General features: G+C 36.4%; 1 pseudogene across 1 annotated transcript in view; it reads right to left on the bottom strand.

Moving 5' to 3' along the window:
• Positions 1–563: 563 nt before the first annotated feature.
• The window catches only part of LOC144973367 (broad substrate specificity ATP-binding cassette transporter ABCG2-like), a 100796-nt pseudogene continuing 78182 nt past the window's right edge, over positions 564–23177 (bottom strand). Inside the window, exons 8-19 of the transcript XR_013645540.1 lie at positions 23058–23171; positions 15950–15994; positions 14237–14297; positions 13773–13881; positions 11455–11520; positions 9883–9968; positions 8172–8261; positions 7061–7185; positions 5443–5597; positions 3962–4051; positions 2390–2481; positions 564–1193 (exon numbers count right to left, since the gene is read on the bottom strand). The product of XR_013645540.1 is annotated as a broad substrate specificity ATP-binding cassette transporter ABCG2-like (transcript). The remainder of the gene's footprint in view (positions 1194–2389; positions 2482–3961; positions 4052–5442; positions 5598–7060; positions 7186–8171; positions 8262–9882; positions 9969–11454; positions 11521–13772; positions 13882–14236; positions 14298–15949; positions 15995–23057; positions 23172–23177) is intronic.

The following is a 23177-nucleotide window of genomic DNA, read 5'->3' as shown; positions in this document are numbered from 1 at the left end:
AAAAAAGAAAGACAATAGGATAGTTTAAAAAATGTTATAGATTTACAATTGAAAGCACACAAGAAAAAAGAAAGACAAAGGGAAATGGTTCAAATAGGGAACAGACGTTGGTTCCACGAGTACACTATCAAAAAACTTAGTTTGAGATCACCTAAAAGTCTCACCTAGGCATAAGCACAGGTCCCCACTATGAGGAACACTTAAATGTTTACAAATTATCATACATGCAAAAGAAATAATAAGTCAGTAGATAACAGAGAGATGATTATAAGGAAAAAAATATCATCTCCCAAAACTAACTACACATTTGGCTGTTTCCCTCCCAGCCAGGGTATTCGGCCAGGACTAGGACAGAACCTAGTAACTTCATTCCAAAACAAAGACAGAAAGTTAGTTGGAAAACAGATACAGGGGATAGAAGACACAGACGAAGTAAGTACCTCCCTGCCCACTATGGGAGGTCAGAAACCCCAATGATTGAAAACCTCAATACATCACTTAAAATCACAAATTTGTTGCTGGCTGAAGAAGGGTTTTGAGCCTGAAATGTTCAGTGTTTCGTATTTTGGGTTATTTTTTTATTAACTCTCTCCTTACCAGCCATTTTCAAGATTTTCCCCAAAACTTCACTCCCAACTCACTCAAAAATAGATTTTATATCACTGAAACACAATAGCAGAAACGTTTTACCATACATAATTCGTTAGCAAAACATGCTCTTCAACACACTGCTCATTTTCTTTAAGTATTATGATGTCCAAAAGTAATTTGAATAAGAAAAATGTTGGTTGTATCATAACGAATGTGACGATTTTCCTGTAGTTGGTAAGGAGAGGGTTAAACTGTTATATTCATTTTTGTTGATTACGTTCTACGGTCCACAGCTTCTAGCAGCTTGGTATCACTTTGAGCATTGATATAGTGCAATTTCTACTAAACGTACTCAAAACATTTTACAAAGGGGGGGGGGGGGGGGGGGGGTCCCTAGCCAACAATATCGTGATAAAACTCGTTGAAAAGCCTGTACTGTTTCTTTATTTGATCAATGCAGTTTGTCGATGCGTCTGAGTTGAACGTAAGAAAGGAATAGATAGACAATGACCATGATAGTCAGGGCCATGTTGTTGCTCCACAGGTCCCATTCTGTGGCAAAGTCGATGCCTTGAGCACGCAGGTAGTCATTGCCGTGGGAGCTGTGGATGGATGGATGGATGGATGGATGGATGGATGGGTGGATGGATGGATGGATGGATGGATGGATGGATGGATGGATGGATGGATGGATGGATGGATGGAATTAATACAATAAATAAATAAATAATAAATAAAATTCCCTTCCTTAATCCCCATGGGGAAATTTGTCCTTTAGGGGGTCTATTCCAAGAGAAGACTGGAATAACCCAGGCGTCAGTCGCAGTACAGAGCCGCAAATTGAGCTAGGACGAAGTGACTTGCTCAAGGCTACAAAGTGCAGCGGCGGGTGATCAAATTCGGTACCTTTCGGGTATGAGTATGAAGCAAAGGCCGTACCGCCGAGCTACGCTGCAGCCTTCAATACATTTTAAATGAATGTGGCAAGGTGGTCTAGTTTGTATGTCACTCGCCTTTGGATCAGAAGGTCCTGAGTTTGAGTCCTGTTACTCGAGTTCTTGGAAGAAGCTCTTTACTCTTTACACTCTCTTACCGATTCATGCCGTGAACAGTGTTGGCTTTTTCTGGAGAAAACTGTAGTATCACTTAACGGTCATCATGTCTCATCCTACCTCATAGTTACAAACGTGAAATTTCAAAATTTGTGTAGTTTCCAAGGGAAAAAATAAAAAATTCACCGTAAATAGCTTTAGAAATAAACAATACAATCTCAGCATGGTCCAAAAAATGCTCCAAAGTCCTGAATGTAGGTTCTAAGGAAGTAAACTTTCCTTTTTAACAAGAGTTATTGAGTCAAAGAGACATATGCAGTTCTGTAGCTGGAGCCAAAAAATTGTATTTCTACGAATTTTTCGTAGAACTAGGCAAGTTTGTTATATGTTAAGTGTTGCTGTTGACTATGAATATCTTGTAAAGTGCTTTGAGCAGGGTTAGTGTAATAATAATATAATCATCATAATCAACATCATCACCACCACTGCCATCATTATCATCATCATCATCATCATCATCATCATCATCATCATCAGCATCATCATCATCATCACCACTGCCACCATCATCATCATCATCATCATCATCATCATCATCATCATCACCACTGCCACCATCATCATCCTCATCATCATCATCACCACCACTGCATCATCATCATCATCATCATCATCATCATCATCATCATCATCATCAGCATCATCAGCATCATCATCATCATCCTCATCTACCACATAATCCTCACCAGGGACCCATCGATGGAATGGAAGGGGGATCACTCTTGCTTGTTCCATTTCCACAAAAGCTGACATCCTTCAACTCGTTGATGTCCAGGGCCTGTAAAAAATAATAATAATAATAATAATAATAATAATAATAATAATAATAATATAATAATAATAATAATAATAATAATAATAATAATAATAATAATAATAACAATAATAATAATAATAATAATAATAATAATAATAATAAATAATAATAATAATAATAATAATAATAATAATAATAATAATAATAATAAATCTTATTATAATGGAGCTAAGCCTCCAAACACTGTATCTCTAAAAATTATAAAACCAAGAAACCAAGAACAGTCAAATTTGGATTGTTGATTGGGTACAACAAAACGCTGGGAGCGGTAGCTATATGATTTAAAAATAATGTCACTAAATTATAAAAGAACATTCACCATTTCAATTACCTGCACCACAAATGGTCCGTCAGAGCCATTATTCTGGCCAAACACAATCTCAAATGAGGACCTGAGAGCGAGAGCTGAAGTGGAGTCTCTAGCTGGATATTCTCATTAAATGGAGAAAATGGCAATGGTTGGGGCATGTCTGCCGCAGAACTGATGAAACACTGATAAGAAAGGCTCTGCAATGGACACCCCAAGGAAAGAGTAAGCGAGGCCGCCCCAAGGAGACTTGGAGACATATCGTAGAGAGGGACCTAAAACAGAGAGGTCTGTCCCTCGAGATGGCCCCAAAGATAGCTGCTGATTGGACCAGGTGGAGATCCTCACATGCCAGCAAGCCGGAAAGAGGATTTTTTGAGTGAGTGAGTGAGTGAGTGAGTGAGTGAGAGCCATTAGGCCCATGGAACCAGAGTTCATCCCGATTTCTATAGCGTGAAACAGACAATAACATTTGATCGCTATCCTTTGGATAGCACGCTATTCTATCGCAAAGTACTTTCCATCACATCTAACAGACACAGCCATCCATTCACTGCTGGGTAGACAGGGGGATCAGAAAAAACTCTTGACTGCACCTGGGATCAATCTCGGTCCCTTTTCATGTTAAGCGAGTGCTCTAACCCACTGAGCTTTAGGGAACTCTCTCTGGATTTTAACTGATATATTAATGATTTCACTGTTTTAGTTATTGGCTGAAGAAGGGTTTTGACACCAAAACATTCAGTGTTTGGTATTTAGTTCATTATCAAAGTTGTTATATTCATAACCTAATATAAATGTTTATATTTTATGTGGTCTAGTGGTATGACACTCGCTTTCAGATCTGAAGGTCCTGGGTTCGAGCCGTGCAGGGCGAATAGTTCGAGTCCTTGGAAAAGGCTCTTTACTCACATTCTCTCACTGTACTCGGGTGTAAAATGAGTATGTGGCCGTTAACAGTGTTGTCTATGTCGGAAAAGAATTATAATATCGTTTAACAGGCGTCATGTCTCGTTCTACAAGTTACAAGTTGCTGTTGGTCAGGGACCCCATATAAAGCGCTTTGAGCACGTTTAGTGGGTATCGCGCTATATAAAAGCTCAATATACAGCTCAATAAACAATGTTTACTTACATTGAGACTAAATCTGAATATACTCAAATACTTGATCCAGCTCAGCCAGTCCAAGATATCTCCAACATTGACGAGTAGACCACTGAACAACTGGGGAAAGGGGAAAAAATCACATTATTCCAACCCCTCTCATTGGAAAACTCTATCATTTCCTAGTAAACATGTAATCATTGAATATTGCTTTGAACACGTTGAATAAAAAAATTATTCAATGATTGCAGAATATTTTCACATACTTTATTGGTGTGAAATTAGGTGTAAAATGCAGCTGGTTGGTGATTAAAAATAATCTTTTGGTGCGCATGAATACAAATCCAACGTTTTTAGCTTTGGGTCAAATTGTCAGTAAAGCAGAAGGAGAAAGATATAAATTATTGTGAATCGAAGTACTAATACCATACCATTTGGTTACAAAATATAAAATAATCTTACTTGGAGGGGTGGAATAAACGTATTCTTTCATTTCTTTGTATTTATTAAACTCGTTATATTGTTATCGTGCAATAACACATACTTGTAAGCTCATTGTGTTATTGGGCACGATAAAAATAACTCAGTTTAATAAATACTAAGCAATGAAAGAAACATATATTATATTTAATTCTATTTATTTACTTATAGGATTTCGCCGATAGTTTACATAGTTTGATTGAATATACATGAAAGAGGAGAAAAGAGATTAAATGATAAATGCGACAAACAAAAACATGATGGTAATTGTAATAACAGTGGTAAAAATAATACCAGTAATAATTATAGTATAACAATGGTCATAACAACAATAATTACAATAACAATAACAATACAACAATTATAGAAATAGTAGTAGTAGTAGTAGTAGTAGTAGTAGTAGTAGTAGTAGTAGTAGTAGTAGTAGTAGTAGTAGTAGAAGTAGTAGTAGTAGTAGTAGTAGTAGTAAGTAGTAGTAGTATAGTAGTAGTAGTAGTAGTAGTAGTAGTAGTAGTAGTATTAGTAGTAGTAGTAGTAGTAGTAGTAGTAGTAGTAGTAGTAGTAGTAGTAGTAGTAGTAGCAGCAGCAGCAGCAGCAGCAGCAGCAGCAGCAGCAGCAGCAGCAGCAGCAGCAGCAGCAGCAGCAGCAGCAGTAGTAGTAGTAGTAGTAGTAGTAGTAGTAGTAGTAGTAGTAGTAGTAGTAGCAGCAGCAGCAGCAGCAGCAGCAGCAGCAGCAGCAGCAGCAGCAGCAGCAGTAGTAGTAGTAGTAGTAGTAGTAGTAGTAGTAGTAGTAGTAGTAGAAGTAGTAGTAGTAGTATCTGTAATAATAATATAATCATCATCATCATCATAATCTAATGGTATGGCTTTTTTTCCTAACAATAATTTATCATTTTTAAAGAGTATTTCATGCACAAAAACCACAGGGCAATCGCAGGCACTCCCACTCAATATAGTAGTGGGAGATAACTCTTGTCTATGGCTTAAAGAGTATCAATAACAATCAAAACAAATCTATCTTCTACAACCAACCATCATGAAGACGTAGGCCAGAGCCAGGCACAGATTGGCTACAGAGAATATCCTCACGCTGCTGCTGATGAAGAAGGAAAGGGCCGATGCGGCCAAAGCTGTCAGGAACAAGGTGAGGGCGAAGATGAGGAAGTGATCAAAGCCGCCCCTTAAACCTGTTGGGTTGGAACAAAACAAAATAGAAAAATGAAAATAAAAAAGGTAATTGATAAATAACAGGGGGAAAAATCTGTGTACCCGATCAGAATGATACGGTGCAGCAGGTGTTGGATTCTAGCAAGATCTCGGGAGAAGCCAAAAACGTTGGCAAAAGAAAAATAATTAATAAATTGAATTTATATATAGCGCAATATCCATTAAACATGCTCAAAGCGTTTTACAAGGTGTCCTTGGCCAACAGCAATATTTAAAATTTAGGACAAGACATGAATGAAGCCTGTTAGGTCATATTACAATTTTTTTCGAACAGTGACAATGCTGTTAACAGCCAGGTACTCATATTACACGGTGAGAAAATGTGAGTGAAGAGCCTTTTCCAAGGACTCAACTATGCATTGAGCAAAGCTCGAACCCAGGACCTTCCGATCAGAAAGCAAGCGTCATATCACAAGACTGCATAGCCGCCCATAATTGCTAGAATCCGAGTGATCCAAAATCCGATTGTCATGGGAGGTCATGACCTAAAATGTAGGTGAAATTCGGTCACCCATCTTGAGCGTGCCGTGTTGCAAATCTTGCTGGGATTCAGTGTGTTAGAATCCAGTGATAACTGTAACATTATGTCAGTCTGGGTCTTCACCACAAGATTTGGATTTTCAGCTCAAAATCTTCCATGTTACTGAATAAATATTCATTCATAACAATATATGGGGTAGGTGTGTGTGTGTGGGGGGGGGGGGGGGGGGTGCAGTAATCCTTTTAATCAATATCCTTTTCTTCTTCTTCTTCTAATTATAAAAACTATCAACATCATCATCATTGTCATTATCATCATCATCATCATCATCATCATCATCATCATCATCATCATTGTCATCAACATCATTATTATCATTATCACCATCATTATGATCATCATCACCACAAATCAGAAAAACATCAAAAGAACAAAGTTTTTCATTTTCGGCTCCAATCGTATGGAATTCTATACCACCAAAAGCCCGACAATGTGAAAGTCTGCCAGACATCTAAAAACCAGTCTTTTTCATTCTGATTATCGTGATTCTATGTGAAATGCGAACAAGATATGCGATTCTGTAGTCGAATGAATGATCATGTGCGATAACAAAAAAAAAACAACATTGTAAAGCGCCTCTGAGCACTCTTTGTGAATTCTGGCAGTATATCAAATAATAATAATAATAATAATAATAATAATGATATAATAATAATAATAATAATAATAATAATATAATAATAATAATAATAATAATAAATAATAACAATAACAATAATAATAATAATAATAATAATAATAATAATAATAATAATAACAATAATATAATAAAATAAAATAATAATAATAATAATAATAATAATAATAATAATAATAATAATAATAATAATAATAATAATAATATCACCATCACCACCAACAACAAAAATCCTGTCAACACACCAATCATGAAGTAGGCCACCGCAGAGAATAAGACACAAGGAACCATTCTCATTGGGATTAGATCACAACCCACTTTGGCAAGGAAGTAAGCAGACACTCTGTAGAAACCACTCGTGTTCTCATGCCTGGAACAAAAACATCAATATAGAAGGAACAAAATTGACGTCACTAAGCTCTTTGTTATTGTTTTAGGTATCCATTTTTATGAGTAGTTCTCACTAAATTGTGTTAATCAGATTATAAATGTTTAAGGTCACACCTATTAATTCAGAATCAATATTCACCTCCCAATATTGGGGAGCTTACTCAAATGTCTCAATCATTTCTATGTTATATGGTTGTGATGAGAAAAGAGCTTCGACAAAGAACAAAATACCAAACGCAGAACGTTTTGGACTCAAAACCCTTCTTCAGCCAATAACAAAAACAAAAACATTAATACATCACTTAAAATCCAACCAAACAGTGTTCCATGTTTTTGGTATTTCGCTCTTTGTCCAAAGCTGTTACATTCACGTCTGTTCAGTGCCGCAGCTTAGTATCATTTCCACATAGACTTGGATCTTATCTGTACACTTAATACTATATAATAAAAAAATAATCATCAAAATTACCTGCGGATAAACAGATAATCATCGAGTAATTTAGTAAAAGTATAATATAGTATCAGTTGGAAGCATAGACTGCTCAATTTTAATAATAAGAGTGAGAGTTGGGGGGAATGCCAACTTGAAATTCTTCAAAGTAATACAGACCTATGGAAATGCGATCCTATAATAGAAGGTCAATAAAGTTTTTAATCTAAATTTTTATTTTTCAAAATACTACAATTCGCAGCTGAAAGCAACAAGATAACATTTTGATGACTCAGCCAGTCGCCACACCATCTAGGTCTATGTCATCAGACGACGCACACAAACCCGGCTCAGCCATTGGATGGGTGAGTCAGTAATTCATTCATGATGAATATTCGTTGCACAATTAAAAATGAGTATCTGTTGAACGGGCCTGATTATCCGATTACTACTCGCGGATAACGGATAATGAGTGGATAATCGTTACAGCTCCTCTTCAGATGAATCATGAACAAATACTTATCATTCAAACTTACAGGAAAATGGCTCTCTCTTTGATGAAGATCTCAACAGCCGACATGTTGCCAAACACTTGATTCATCACAATGAAGAAGAAAGCCCCAACCCTAGACACAATGGTAGTTAAGAAATGATCTCATCAAATCATTCATAAATATGGTATCGTATAATATATATATATATATATTATATATATATATAATATATATATATATATATATATATATATATATATATATTATATATATATTACTTAACCAAATGTCTGAACTTTCATCAATGAAGAATGGCGAATGAATGAATTAGAATTGATAAAGAAGTAAGTTACTCTACAAACACCATAATACTCTTACATCATCGTCACCATACATTTACATGACCAATCTTAGAGTTTTATTGAGAGAAAAAAAGAGAAAGAGAAATGTTAATGACCAAATAAAAATACATCCTATATCTCTAATTATGTCAATCAATCAAGTAATCAGAACAGTCGGGTTTTTAACACAGTGGTGAACAAAAATTGAGCTTTTTTATATAGCGTAATATCCACTAAATGTGCTCAAAGCGCTTTGCAAGGGTGCCTGGTCAACAGCAACATTTAACATGTAGGACGGGACATGATGCCTGCTAGGTGATATTACAATTTTTCGGACAAAGACAACACTGCTAACGACCAGATACTCATTTTACACCTGAGTACAGTGAGAGAATGTGAGTAAAGAGTCTTTTCCAAGGACTCAACTATTCGTCGAGCAAGGCTCGAACCCAGGATCTTCCGATCCGAAAGTGAGTGTCATACCACTAGACCACATAGCCGAACAAAAATGAATATAAACAGCAACAGATTTGCAAATACAATAAAATACTAAAACAAGGAATGTTTTAGGCTCAAAAACCGTTCTTCATCCAATAAGAAAAACAACAAAAGCATTGTACATTACTTAAAATCTAAATCTTTATTGTTTTTTGTTATTGACTGAAGAAGGGTTTTAAGCCCAAAACATTCCCTGATTGGTATTTTGTTCTCATTGGAACTTGTTATAATATTCATTTTTTGTTCATTCCTTTCTAACAGTCCACAGCTTCCAGAAACTTTGTATAACTTTTGACTTGGGGATTTTTGCATCATGTGTTATAGATTCAAGTTTGTTATTGACTTCAGCCAGGAGAAGCATATTTTTGGAGGATACCAAAACGGAAGTGCTTTATTCAAATTCAATTGACAAGGGCATAAGTCGTGAATTACATGGGGCATAAACCAGTATGAGTTTCCTTTCCTAAACCTAATATATTACATCATGCTTGCTTGAGTTTCCTTTCCTAAACCTAATATATTACATCATGCTTGCTTGTATCAATGCTTGGTGACAAACATAGTTTCTGTACATACGATCTTGAGAACTCTGAATCTCTAATTTAACTGAGCTTTTATATAGCGCAATATCCACTAAACTAAAAGCGCTTTACAAAGGCTCCCTGACCAACAGCAATACGTAACATAAAGAACGAGACATGACGCCTGTTAGGCGATATTACAATTTTTATCCGGCACAGACCATGCTGTTGATGGCCAGGTACTCATTTGACACCTGAGTGTGGAGAAAGAATGTGAATAAAGAGTCTTTTCCAAGGACTATGCACCGAGCAAGGCTCAAACCCAGGACCTTCTGATCTGAAAGCAACCACAAGCCGCACAATCTATGTTCAAAATATCATTTCACTTTTTACCTGTTCTGAATAGCCGAGTATTTGGAGTCGTTGAGCTGGTAATAAACAGTTCCAACAATCACAGCAAAAATTGAAGCAACGAAGAACTGTCAGTGGTAGATAGAAAAAGTACACAATGTTAAATATAAGTTAAATGTTACAGTGAATGAAACGAAGAACTGTCAGTGGTAGATAGAAAAAGTACACAATGTTAAATATAAGTTAAATGTTACAGTGAATGAAACGAAGAACTGTCAGTGGTAGATAGAAAAAGTACACAATGTTAAATATAAGTTAAATGTTACAGTGAATGAAACGAAGAACTGTCAGTGGTAGATAGAAAAAGTACACAATGTTAAATATAAGTTAAATGTTACAGTGAATGAAACGAAGAACTGTCAGTGGTAGATAGAAAAAGTACACAATGTTAAATATAAGTTAAATGTTACAGTGAATGAAACGAAGAACTGTCAGTGGTAGATAGAAAAAGTACACAATGTTAAATATAAGTTAAATGTTACAGTGAATGAAACGAAGAACTGTCAGTGGTAGATAGAAAAAGTACACAATGTTAAATATAAGTTAAATGTTACAGTGAATGAAACGAAGAACTGTCAGTGGTAGATAGAAAAAGTATACAATGTTAAATATAAGTTAAATGTTACAGTGAATGAAACGAAGAACTGTCAGTGGTAGATAGAAAAAGTACACAATGTTAAATATAAGTTAAATGTTACAGTGAATGAAACGAAGAACTGTCAGTGGTAGATAGAAAAAGTACACAATGTTAAATATAAGTTAAATGTTACAGTGAAGGAAACGAAGAACTGTCAGTGGTAGATAGAAAAAGTATACAATGTTAAATATAAGTTAAATGTTACAGTGAATGAAACGAAGAACTGTCAGTGGTAGATAGAAAAAGTACACAATGTTAAATATAAGTTAAATGTTACAGTGAATGAAACGAAGAACTGTCAGTGGTAGATAGAAAAAGTACACAATGTTAAATATAAGTTAAATGTTACAGTGAATGAAACGAAGAACTGTCAGTGGTAGATAGAAAAAGTATACAATGTTAAATATAAGTTAAATGTTACAGTGAATGAAACGAAGAACTGTCAGTGGTAGATAGAAAAAGTACACAATGTTAAATATAAGTTAAATGTTACAGTGAATGAAACGAAGAACTGTCAGTGGTAGATAGAAAAAGTACACAATGTTAAATATAAGTTAAATGTTACAGTGAATGAAACGAAGAACTGTCAGTGGTAGATAGAAAAAGTACACAATGTTAAATATAAGTTAAATGTTACAGTGAATGACATCATCAGTTGAATGGCAAATAAGTTTGAACTGAGATATTGCCTAGTTTAGTTAGAAAGCCAATTATTATCAAAAATGAGTTGTTGTCATACATGATTAAATCAACCCTTTTTATACATCTTCGGGAAATAGCAAAGCTTAATTTCAATTTTAAATATTTTTTACAGTCAGTCAAGTTGAAAAACTATGAAATTTGAGAAAAGTTGCTGGATACCATTCATGTATTCAACTGAAACCAACTTTCCCTGTTTTTATTCAACACTGACGTACCTGCATGACGTAAACCTGGGGGTTTCGAATCAAGTTTCTAACAGATCTGCCCGACACAACAACAATCTGAAAAAGGAGTAAATACATACGTGTATATGTGTATATCGTGTATATTAAACACAAGCAAAATAAATAAAAAATGAACAGTACATGAAGGGCATTTCCACACATCCACACGTGTCAAATATACACCATCTGATGGCTTAAACCCTGCACTTAATCAAGGCATGGTTGCAAAATGTTACCAAGATCACAGCTCTACATTTCAAGCCCTACACTATAGCACCACACGTGGGGGATAAAATCAACTAACTGGTCAAGGAATAAGTAAGGTACAAAAATAAAATATAACCACTTCAAAAAAGAACAAAACACCAAGCATGGAAGATTTTAGGTTCAAAACCCGTCATCTGCCAATAGCTAAAAGAATTTTTTTAAATATTAAAATACATCACTTAAAATCTCGACAGCTGATGGCTGAAGATGTATTTGGCAAGTATTGTAAACAAATAGGTCGTTGTCGAAATGTTGTTACTGACTTAAGAAAGTTTTAAGCTTGAAATGTTCCAAATTTGTTATTTTATTCAATTTTTAAGCTTTTATATTTCTTCTTCTTCTTCTTCTTCTTCTTCTTCTTCTTCTTCTTCTTCTTCTTCTTCTTCTTCTTCTTCTTCTTCTTCTTCTTTCTTCTTTCTTCTTCTTCTTCTTCTTCTTCTTCCTTTCTCTTCTTCTTCTTCTTCTTCTTCTTCTTCTTCTTCTTCTTCTTCTTTCTTCTTTTCTTCTTTTCTTCTTTTTCTCTTCTTCTTCTTCTTCTTCTTCTTCTCTTTTCTTCTTCTTCTTCTCTTCTTCTTCTTCTTCTTCTTCTCTCTTCTTCTTCTTCTTTTCTTCTCTTCTTCTTTCTTCTTCTTCTTTTCTTCTTCTTCTTCTTCTCTCTTCTTCTTCTTCTTCTTCTTCTTCTTCTTCTTCTTCTTTCTTCTTCTTCTTCTTCTTCTTTTCTTCTTCTCTCTTCTCTCTTCTTCTTCTTCTTCTTCTTCTTCTTCTTCTTCTTCTTCTTCTTCTTCTTCTTCTTCTTCTTCTTCTTCTTCTTCTTCTTCTTCTTCTTCTTCTTCTTCTTCTTCTTCTTCTTCTTTCTTCTTCTTCTTCTTCTTCTTCTTTCTTCTTCTTCTTCTTCTTCTTCTTCTTCTTCTTCCTTCTTCTTCTTTTCTTCTTCTTCTTCTTTCTTCTTCTTCTTCTTCTTCTTCTTCTTCTTCTTCTTCTTCTTCTTCTTTCTTCTTCTTCTTCTTCTTCTTCTTCTTCTTCTTCTTCTTCTTCTTCTTCTCTTCTTCTTCTTTCTTCTTTCTTCCTTCTTCTTCTTCTTTCTTCTTCTTCTTCTTCTTCTTCTTCTTCTTCTTTCTTCTTCTTTTCTTCTTCTTCTTCTTCTCTCTTTTCTTCTCTCTCTCTCTTCTTCTTCTTCTTCTTCTTCTTTCTTCTTCTTCTTCTTCTTCTTCTTCTTCTTCTTCTTTCTTCTTCTTCTTCTTCTTCTTCTTCTTTTCTTTCTTCTTCTTCTTCTTCTTCTTCTTCTTCTTCTTCTCTCTTCTCTTCTTCTTCTTCTTTCTTCTTTCTTCTTCTCTTCTTCTTCTTCTTCTTCTTCTTCTTCTTCTTTCTTCTTCTTCTTCTTCTTCTTCTTCTTCTTCTTCTTCTTTCTTCTTTCTTCTTTCTTCTTCTTCTTCTTCTTCTTCTTCTTCTTCTTTCTTTCTTCTTCTTCCTTCTTCTTCTTCTTCTTCTTCTCTTCTTCTTCTTTCTCTCCTTTTCTTTCTTCTTTTTCTTCTTCTTCTTCTTCTTCTTCTTCTTCTTCTTCTTCTTCTTCTTCTTCTTCTTCTTCTTCTTCTTCTTCTTTGTTCCTCATGCTGCCTTTATATCTGATGGTCCACAGGAATATGTAGGAATTTGAGGTCTAACCAAGCTTATGTATATTTTTGTACATCCCTTTTTAGTCCTCAGTTTCTATATGTTTTGCGGCTATGTAGTCTTGTGGTATGACACTCACTTTAGGATCGGAAGATCCTGGGTACAAGCCTCGCTCAGCGCATAGTTGAGTCCTTGGAAAAAACTCTTTACTCACATTCTCTCACCGTACTCAGATGTAAAATGAGTACCTGGCCGTCAACAGCATTGTCCGTTGGAAAAAAAATGGTAATATCGCCTAATAGGCCTTGTGTCTCGTTCTACATGTTACGGGTTGCTGTTGGTCAGGGACACTTTGTAAAGCACTTTGAGCACATTTAGTGGATATTGATTGCTCTATATTTAAGCTCCAGCTATCAGTTTTGTGTATTCACCTGATCAAGAAACGAAGTCTTGTAATCCACTTTCCTAAACTTGACAAGATTACCAGAATCCATTTCCTTACGCAGATTTTCCATGATGGGGTCGAGCTCTTCTCTCAGCCTGTGGATATCAAAGATCATTGCTGTGTCAATCTTCATTCATCACATGACCCTGCAGCTATTATTTTGGATTGGATTGGATTGGATCGGATTATTAACTTTGCACAAACTTTGATATGACATAGTATTTTTTTCAAAAACTCTTCCTCCTCCTCCTCTTTCTCCTCCTCCTCCTCTTTCTCCTCCTCCTCCTCTTTCTCCTCCTCCTCCTCCTCCTCCTCCTCCTCCTCCTCCTCCTCCTCCTCCTCCTCCTCCTCCTCTTCCTCCTACTGTGAGCTCTGTGACATAACAAGCATATAAAATGGTAAAGAGGAAGGGATGATGGGGGCGGAAGGGGGAATTGATGTTCAACTTACTTGGAATGCCAGTTAGAATCTTTGTATCTTTTTACCAGATACTCTTGATGGCGGTCTGAATCTGTAGGATGGAGAGAATTTGTGTCAATTTAGAATAACATCCTCCTCCTCCTCTCCCCTAATCCTCCTCTTCCTACTACTACTACTACTACTACTACTACTACTACTACTACTACTACTACTACTACTACTACTACTACTACTACTACTACTACTACTACTACTACTACTAACACTAACACTACTACTACTACTACTAATACTACTACTTCATTTTCTTTCTTTTTTTTCTTTTTTTTTTTTGTTTTTTCTTTTTTTTTTTCTTCTTTTTCGTTATTTCTTTGTTGATTTTTCTTCATTTTCTTCATCTTTTTCCTCTTCCTTAAAGATAACAAAAGTAGTTTCTCTAAGACACAAATACAAAAATCTCCCATTTTCAGCAACATTTATTTTAATATCGCTACTTTTTCTGCTGGTTCATCTGGACACATTTCCATTCTGAGATGATGACACAAATTCAGTGTCATTCAATAAAATGTGTGAAAGGACTTTCTGATGATGAAAACCATAGCTGCTAGACAATAGAAGACCTGCCAAGTATTACGAAATATTCGTAGAAAAACGAATTTTTGGCTCCAGCTACAGTAACTACAAACGCCTCTTTTGACTCAATAAATCATGTTGAGAAGAAAGTTTAGTTCCTTAGAACCTATATTCAGGAATTTGGAACATTTTAGGATCATGGTGAAGGCAAATTATTTATTTCTTAAGCTTTTAAAAGTTAATTTTTCTTCTTTTTTTTTTTGCCCTGGAAACTACGAAGTTTTGAAATTTCAAGACGGCAGCTCTGCAAAAGTGAAGTGTTCATATTTTTTTAAATCACCCTGTATAGCGTACAAACCAGGCAATAGTGGAGTGATCACATTTTTATTGAGTCAACCTGTGTAACGTACAAACCAGGCAATAGTGGAGTGATCACATTTTTATTGAGTCAACCTGTGTAACGTACAAACCAGGCAAAAGTGAAATGTTCACATTTTATTGAGTCACCGTGTCTGGCGTTCAAACCAGGCAAAAGTGAAGTGATCACATTTTTATTGAATCGCTCTGTGTAACGTACAAACCAGGCAAAAGTGAAGTGATCACATTTTTATTGAGTCAACCTGTGTAACGTACAAACCAGGCAAAAGTGAAGTGATCACATTTTTATTGAATCGCTCTGTGTAACGTACAAACCAGGCAATAGTGAAATGTTCACATTTTATTGAGTCACCGTGTCTGGCGTTCAAACCAGGCAAAAGTGAAGTGATCACATTATTATTGAATCGCTCTGTGTAACGTACAAACCAGGCAAAAGTGAAGTGATCACATTTTTATTGAGTCAACCTGTGTAACGTACAAACCAGGCAAAAGTGAAGTGATCACATTTTTATTGAGTCAACCTGTGTAACGTACAAACCAGGCAAAAGTGAAGTGATCACATTTTTATTGAATCGCTCTGTGTAACGTACAAACCAGGCAAAAGTGAAGTGATCACATTTTTATTGAATCGCTCTGTGTAACGTACAAACCAGGCAAAAGTGAAGTGATCACATTTTTATTGAATCGCTCTGTGTAACGTACAAACCAGGCAAAAGTGAAGTGTTCATATTTTTATTGAGTCACACTGTGTAACGTACAAACCAGACAATAGTGAAGTAGAAAAATGCTTACTTTCAATCGTGATATGACTTTCATCTGAATTTGAGGCTGATCCACCTGGAATGGAACCAAATGTTAGAAGATGAGATGTGACGTTGATGAAGATGATGATGATGATGATGATGATGATGATGATGATGATGATGATGATGATGATGATGATGATAATGGTGGTGGTGGTGGCGCTGGTGGTGGTGGTGGTGGTGGTGGTGATGATGATGATGATGATGATGGTGGTGGTGGTGGTGGTGGTGGTGGTGGTGGTGGTGGTGGTGGTGGTGGTGGTGGTGGTGATGATGATGATGATGATGATGATGATGATGATGATGATGATGATGATGATGATGATGATGATGATGGTGGTGGTGGTGGTGGTGGTGGTGGTGGTGATGATGATGATGATGATGATGATGATGATGATGATGATGATGATGATGATGATGATGATGATGATGATGATGGTGGTGGTGGTGGTGGTGGTGGTGATGATGATGATGATGATGATGATGATGATGATGATGATGATGATGATGATGATGATGATGATGGTGACAATGATTATGAAATAATAAGAGATGTTCATGAAGTTAAGAAAAAGGAGGCAAAAATTCGTAATTCTACACATTTTCCTTAGTAGTAAGCAGGTCTGGGGTTTATACAATGTATGAGACTTTTATTCATTAAAAAAAACGTATTTAAAAATTTGGCCAGAAAAGTTGTCCTTCAAATATTAATCGATTGAAATGACCCTCCTCTTTGAAACAAAAAAAAAAAAGCCAGCAAACTCTCAAATCAGGGACATCGTAAAGTCTTCCTAGATTTTCAGATTTGAGAGGTTTATTGCCGATTTGAGATAATCGAAAAAAACTGAGTTAAATAGGTCTTTTTACAGAGTGAGGCAGAATTTTTCCACTCAATAAAATACATACACTTGATACTAGTTTCATAACTAAACGGCTATGTGGTCTTGTATGACATTCGCTTTCGGGTTGGAAGGTCCTGGCTTCGAACCTTATTCAGCGCATAATTGAGTCCTTGGAAAAGGCTCTTTACTCACATTCTCTCACCGTTCTCAGGTGCAAAATGAGTACCTGGCCGTTAACAGCGTTGTCTCTGCCCGAAAAAAAAATTGTAATACAGCCTAACGTCCTACATGTTAAGTTTTGCTGTTGGCTAGGGACTCCTTGCAAAGCGTTGAGCACGTTAAGTGGATATTGTGCGATATTTTTAAAAACGCTCAAGTTGTTAAGCAATATTTTTTCAAAGATTTTCGGCATTGATATTGATTTCATAACCGTTTTACGATGGTGGGTCTCAAAATCATATTCCTGACCAGCTGCTTAAAATCGATGGTAGGTTAAGCACAGTGTACTATAATAAATGATACAATGAATGACATAATCCGTCGGATAGTGAAAAGGTTTGAACTGAGATATTGCCAAGTCTAGTTAGAAGGTCAATTTTTATTTTAAAAATGAGTCCTTGTCATAAATGATTAAATCAACCCTTTTTGTAACATTTTCAGGAAATATCACAGCTTAATTTCACTTCTAAATATTTTTTACAGCTAGTCAAGTTGAAAAAAGTATGAAATTTGAGAAAAGTTGCTGGATACCTTCCCCATACATCTGACTATAACTTCATGAAAAATCACCAACAACAACAAAAAACAATAAAGACATAAATACATTACTAAATTCCAGATAGCCGACAGTGAAGACATAAATACATTACTAAATTTCAGATAGACGATACTGTCGTCTATCTGGAATTTAGTAATGTATTTATGTCTTTATTGTTTTTTGTTGTTGGCTGAAGAAGGGTTTTGAGCCCAAAACGTGCCGTGTTTGGTATTTTGTTCTATATTGAAGCTGTTATATTCATTTTTGTTTATTACTTTTTACAGTCCACAGCTTCTAACTGCCTAGTATCATCTCATCACCCCTATATAATAATATCAGTTCGAAAAATATCGGTATTGTGTAGCATGAAATATTGAATAAAGAGAGAGAAAAAAAAAGGTGAAATATAAAAAGATAAAAAAGGTTTGGAATTGTAAAAATCAATGTATAAAAAAAAGGAGGGATGATTTTTTGGGAGGTAGAATTAAATTAGGATTGACTTTGTTCTGAAATCAAAGCTTGGTGAAGGGAATTTCATTAGGCTACTACATGCAGGAAACGTTGAGAAGGTTGAGGATATCTTAAATGGAGTCATGGCCCTTTACACTTACACACGTATACTCATACATATGTCATACATACATACATAGACATACACATAGGCATATTAATGCAATCGTACATACACACACATATACAACACTGGCGTCATTTTTAAAATGGTGAGTAAATTGATCAATAAGACAACCATAACATTTTAAGGAAGGTTTCAAATTCGGGGGGGAGAGGATCCGATAACTCAGTTGGTAGAGCACTTGCTTCACACGCAAAGGCACCAAGATCGATCCTGGGTGCATTTGAGATTATTATTTTTTCTGTTCCCCTTGCTACCCAGCAGTGAATTGGTAGCTGGGTCTGTTAGATCTGGTGGAAAATACTTTGTGATTGACTAACGTCCGATCCAAAGATGGCAAGCAATTGCTATTGTCCGTGTCACACTATAAAAACTGGGATAAACTCCGGCTCCATGGGCCCAATGGCTCTGAATGACTACTTCAAATTCAAAGCAAAAAAAATAATAACCTATGTATGAAGCAGAGCAAGAGAAAAAGAAAGCAAATTTATGATTTCCAAGAAATTTTGTCTCACATTTAAGGGGTAACTTTTTAAATTTTTTTTAACTTGCAGAGGAATAATAACTCAAACTCAGAAATGATTGCATAAAATTTGGAAAATCATGAATGGACGGAGACAAAATGACCACGAGAGAGAATTGCTGGGATTAAAACCATTAATTTTATTTACCAAACGCTACCGAGCCCAATTTGTTAATCATTCCTATAGAATTAATAGATGGCTCTCCATCAAATGAATCTAGGAATATAAGAATGACAACAAACGAATGGTAAGGAGAAACAGATCTAAAACAAACAAACAAAAAACAAAACAAAACATAAGTATTTATAATATAGCATAATTCCCATTAAGCATGCTCAAAGCGCTTTAAAAGAGGTCCCAAGCCAATTGCAATGCAACATGCAAGATGAGACATGATGCCTGTTAGGCGATGTTATAATTTTTTTTTAGACACAGACAACACTGTTGGTAGCCAGAAACTCATTTTGCACCTGAGTATGGTGGGAGAATGTGTATAAAGAGTCTACTTTTGCAAGGACTCAACTATGCGTTGCCCAGGACAGGACTCGACCATAGGACCTTCCAATCCAAAGACGAGCGTCATACCACAAGTCCACATAGCCACACTTGTGGTCCAGTGATATGAAACTCTGCTTCAGAACTTTAGGCCACTAGTTCAAGTCCTGCTGTGCACAAACTTCGCAAGGTTTTATAGCCTGACACTAGCCAAAAAAATTATGTCGGAGAACAAGATGACAGCCAAGTAAAGGAAGTGAGCAATTAAGTTAATTGTATTCATTAGTTGTTCGACAAATGGATGATGCCAAGTCTGCAAAGATAGATCATCATCAAGCCCTACTGCAACCTCCTCGTGGTGTCGAACGGTAACAGGTCAAGCTGGCCAACTGCAGAGGGCGACAAGAATAGGCAATGGCAAACCATTCTTGTAACTTTGCCGAGTTAACTGCATGAATAAGTCCAAAAAGTTCAACGGTGACAGCGTAAAGGGGAGCATGTTTTCACGGAAGACTGCTGCCTCGCTCGGTTGGGAGCGTGATGTTCGTCAGGTCACACCGAACCGTCAGCCAGTTACTAGGCGAAATAAATTTAACAAATGTGACAAAACCAAAATTGGGACATGGAATGTCAGGACCTGTGCCCAAAAAGGAAAACTAAACAACATTCTAAAAGAAATGAAACGGCTCCAAATAAATATTCTTGGCCTGGCAGAGATGAGATGGAAAGAGCAGGGAACCATGTCAAAACAAGAAAACAACACGACATATAAGATCATATGGAGTGGTGGAACCTCTTTCCAAAAAGGAGTAGGGATGATCTTAGACCAAAAATCAACCAAATTTTACAAAGGACACGTAGCAATCTCAGACAGAGTTTTGCTGGTTAAGCTAAGAGGACCTGTAGTTGACACCAATATTATTCAAGTTTATGCACCAACAGAAGAGGCGACAGATGCAGATATGACAGAGTTTTACCATTCACTAGACAAAGCAAAACGAATGTGTAAATCACAAGAAGTCCTTATGGTAATGGGGGACCTAAATGCTAAGATTGGCAGAGGCAGAGATGGTGACATAATCGGACCACATGGACTCGGAGACAGAAATGAACGAGGAAACATCTGGGCAGATTGGTGTAGAACAAATAAATTAATGATTTCAAACACCTGGTTTCAACAACACCCAAGAAGAACCTGGACATGGCAATCACCAGGGGACAGAGCAAGGAACCAGATAGACTTTATAGCAGTATCATCAAGATTCAGAAATGGCATATTAAATTGCAAAACCTATCCAGGCGCCGATGTAGACATGTGACCATGTCCCAGTTGTCTGTACAGTAAGGATAAAGTTTAAAGCTATTCAGAGAACAGCTGGTAGAATAAAGAGGGATTACAGGTTATGCAAAGACAATGGCATACAAACAAAAATGAGAGAAGAATTTGAAAATGCACTCATGATACAAAGCCAAAGTGAACCTGATAACGAAAAATGTGAAAAACAATTTGATATATTCCAAAAGTGTGTCAAAGCAACTGCAGAAAAGCATTTACCAATAGCTCAAATAAACAGCAAAAAGGAATGGATGACAAATGAAATTCTAAACCTATTTGAAGAAAGACGAAAATGCAACAGAGGGTCTGCAGAATACCAAACATTGAACAACCACATTAAATCCAAATGCATCGAGGCACACGAGAACTATCTAGACTGGAAATGCTGCGAAATCGAAAGAGAATACAAACCCAACCCTCAACAAGCTCACCAAAGAATAAAAGAACTATCAGGGAAAAGGAAAAGCAAAGCAGCAGGAAGTTGTATCCAAAACAAATAAGGGGAACTGCTATTTGAAGAACAACATATAGAAAGCCGATGGGTAGAATACATAGGCGAACTGTACAATGATCCAAATAGAAATGAACCACCACTGAAATTCAAAGAACCATTAAGCGGACCAAACATCACCAAAAGTGAAATTGAACATGCCATGGAACGAATGAGGGATGGTAAAGCAACAGGCCCTGATGAAATATCTGTAGAGGTATTAAAAAGCCTTGGAGATCTAGCAATTGATGAACTTCACATATTATTCAACAATATATACAATACTGGGAAAATTCCAGAAGATCTCTGTAACTCTATTTTCATAGCAATACCAAAGAAAGCAGGTGCAGTCAGATGCGAAAATTTTAGAACTATAAGTTTAATAAGCCACATCAACAAAATACTGTTGCGTATAATTATCAACAAGCTAAGGAATAAGATTAACCCCGAAATCGCAGAAGAACAATATGGATTCCAACCTGACAGAGGGACAAGGAACGCAATATACCTCCTCCGTGTTGTAAGTGAAAGAGCTATACAGGTTCAGACCCCACTATACCTCTGTTTTGTCGACTACAAAAAAGCTTTTGATAGAGTACGCCACGAAGAAATACTAAAACAACTGCACTCCATTGGCGCTGATGAGAAAGACCTCAGACTCATGCAAACATTATACTACACCCAGCAGGCATCTATCAAAATCGGAAACTCTACAGGAAATTCCATTCCTATTAAGAAAGGAGTCCGTCAAGGGTGTGTTGCCTCACCAGATCTGTTTAATCTATACCAAGAAACAATCATGAGGGGCATAAATAATATGGAGGGAATAAAAGTAGGAGGTCACAACATAAATAATATAAGATACGGTACTCATTGCAACATCAGAAATCCAACTTCAAAAGATTGTTGACAAAGTGGTAGTAGATAGTGAAGCCAAGGGAATGGAAGTGAATATCACCAAAACGGAATGCATGGTAATACAGAAAAACCCCGAAAACAACAACACCTGCAATATAACGATTCACGGCAAGCAACTTACCAACGTAGAAAGTTTTAAATACCTAGGTTCAATAGTGACAACAGATGGAAGATGTAACCGAGACATTCGAGCAAGAATAACTCAAGCCAAACAGGCCTTCATGGACCTGGGAAACATTTTGAAAAACAAACAGATGTCGTTCGGGATTAGATTCCGAGTCTTGAAGTGCTACGTGTGGCCAATCTTGTTATACGGATGCGAAAGCTGGACTACAAATGCAGAAACACAAAAGAACATTGAAGCTTTTGAAATGTGGTGCTTGAGAAGGATGCAGAGAATATCGTATACTGCACACAAAACGAACGAAGAAGTGCTAAAACAAACATACCAACAAAGGAAACTAATGCCCTTAATAGTGGATCGACAACTATCCTTTTTCGGACACATAGTAAGGAAAGATAAGAATGAATACCTGGCAAGTTGTGGAAAAATACCTGGTAAACGCGCCCGGGGGAGACAAAGAAAAACACTCATAGACCAACTGAAGGGCTTCACCAACCTAACAATCCAAGAGCTGTTTGAAAAAGCAAGAGACAGGGAGGAATGGAGAGAGATAATTCATGCAGTATCCGAAGCCTGGACCAGGCATGGAACCTAGAAGAAGAAGATTCATTAGTTCCAACAGATGGGATCATTTGTTTACTTGAGTACAACCAACAACAAGTCCCTTGTGACTTCCTTTAGGTGTGGGTGGGTCGCCTAGGAATGTGATGAAAGTTCAGTGAAATGTCAGGCTGTGAGACAGAAGGCTACGCGCTATGGCCACTGTCCATCTTGTCAAGGGAATAAGTGATTGAATAAGCAAGCGAGTGACTTGAGTGTGTGAATGAGTGAGTGAGCAGAGAGCAAGTGAATTTGAATTTTGAGAAAGTTAATAAAATATCTTTGAGTTTCGTCAAATTTTGGAAAACCAAGTAAATACAATGTAAATAAATACAAAATGGTTTGTTTGGGTTTTTTTTAAAAAAGGTGTTGATTACCATTTTCTGTTAGATTATCTTTGAGGTAATCCAGTGAAGCAATGGCCGTGGAATCTCCGTTGATGACGTCCAGGAAGAAGTCGGCCGGGTTGTTAAATCGATCACACTCAAAGCCTGCAT

The sequence above is a fragment of the Berghia stephanieae genome, chromosome 5, assembly GCF_034508935.2.
Source record: "Berghia stephanieae isolate SIO BIC M18660-M18661 chromosome 5, UCSD_Bste_1.3, whole genome shotgun sequence".
Lineage (NCBI taxonomy): Eukaryota > Metazoa > Mollusca > Gastropoda > Nudibranchia > Aeolidiidae > Berghia > Berghia stephanieae.
The sequence above is the reverse complement of the archived record's forward strand: the minus strand, read 5'-3'. Positions and strand labels throughout refer to the sequence as shown.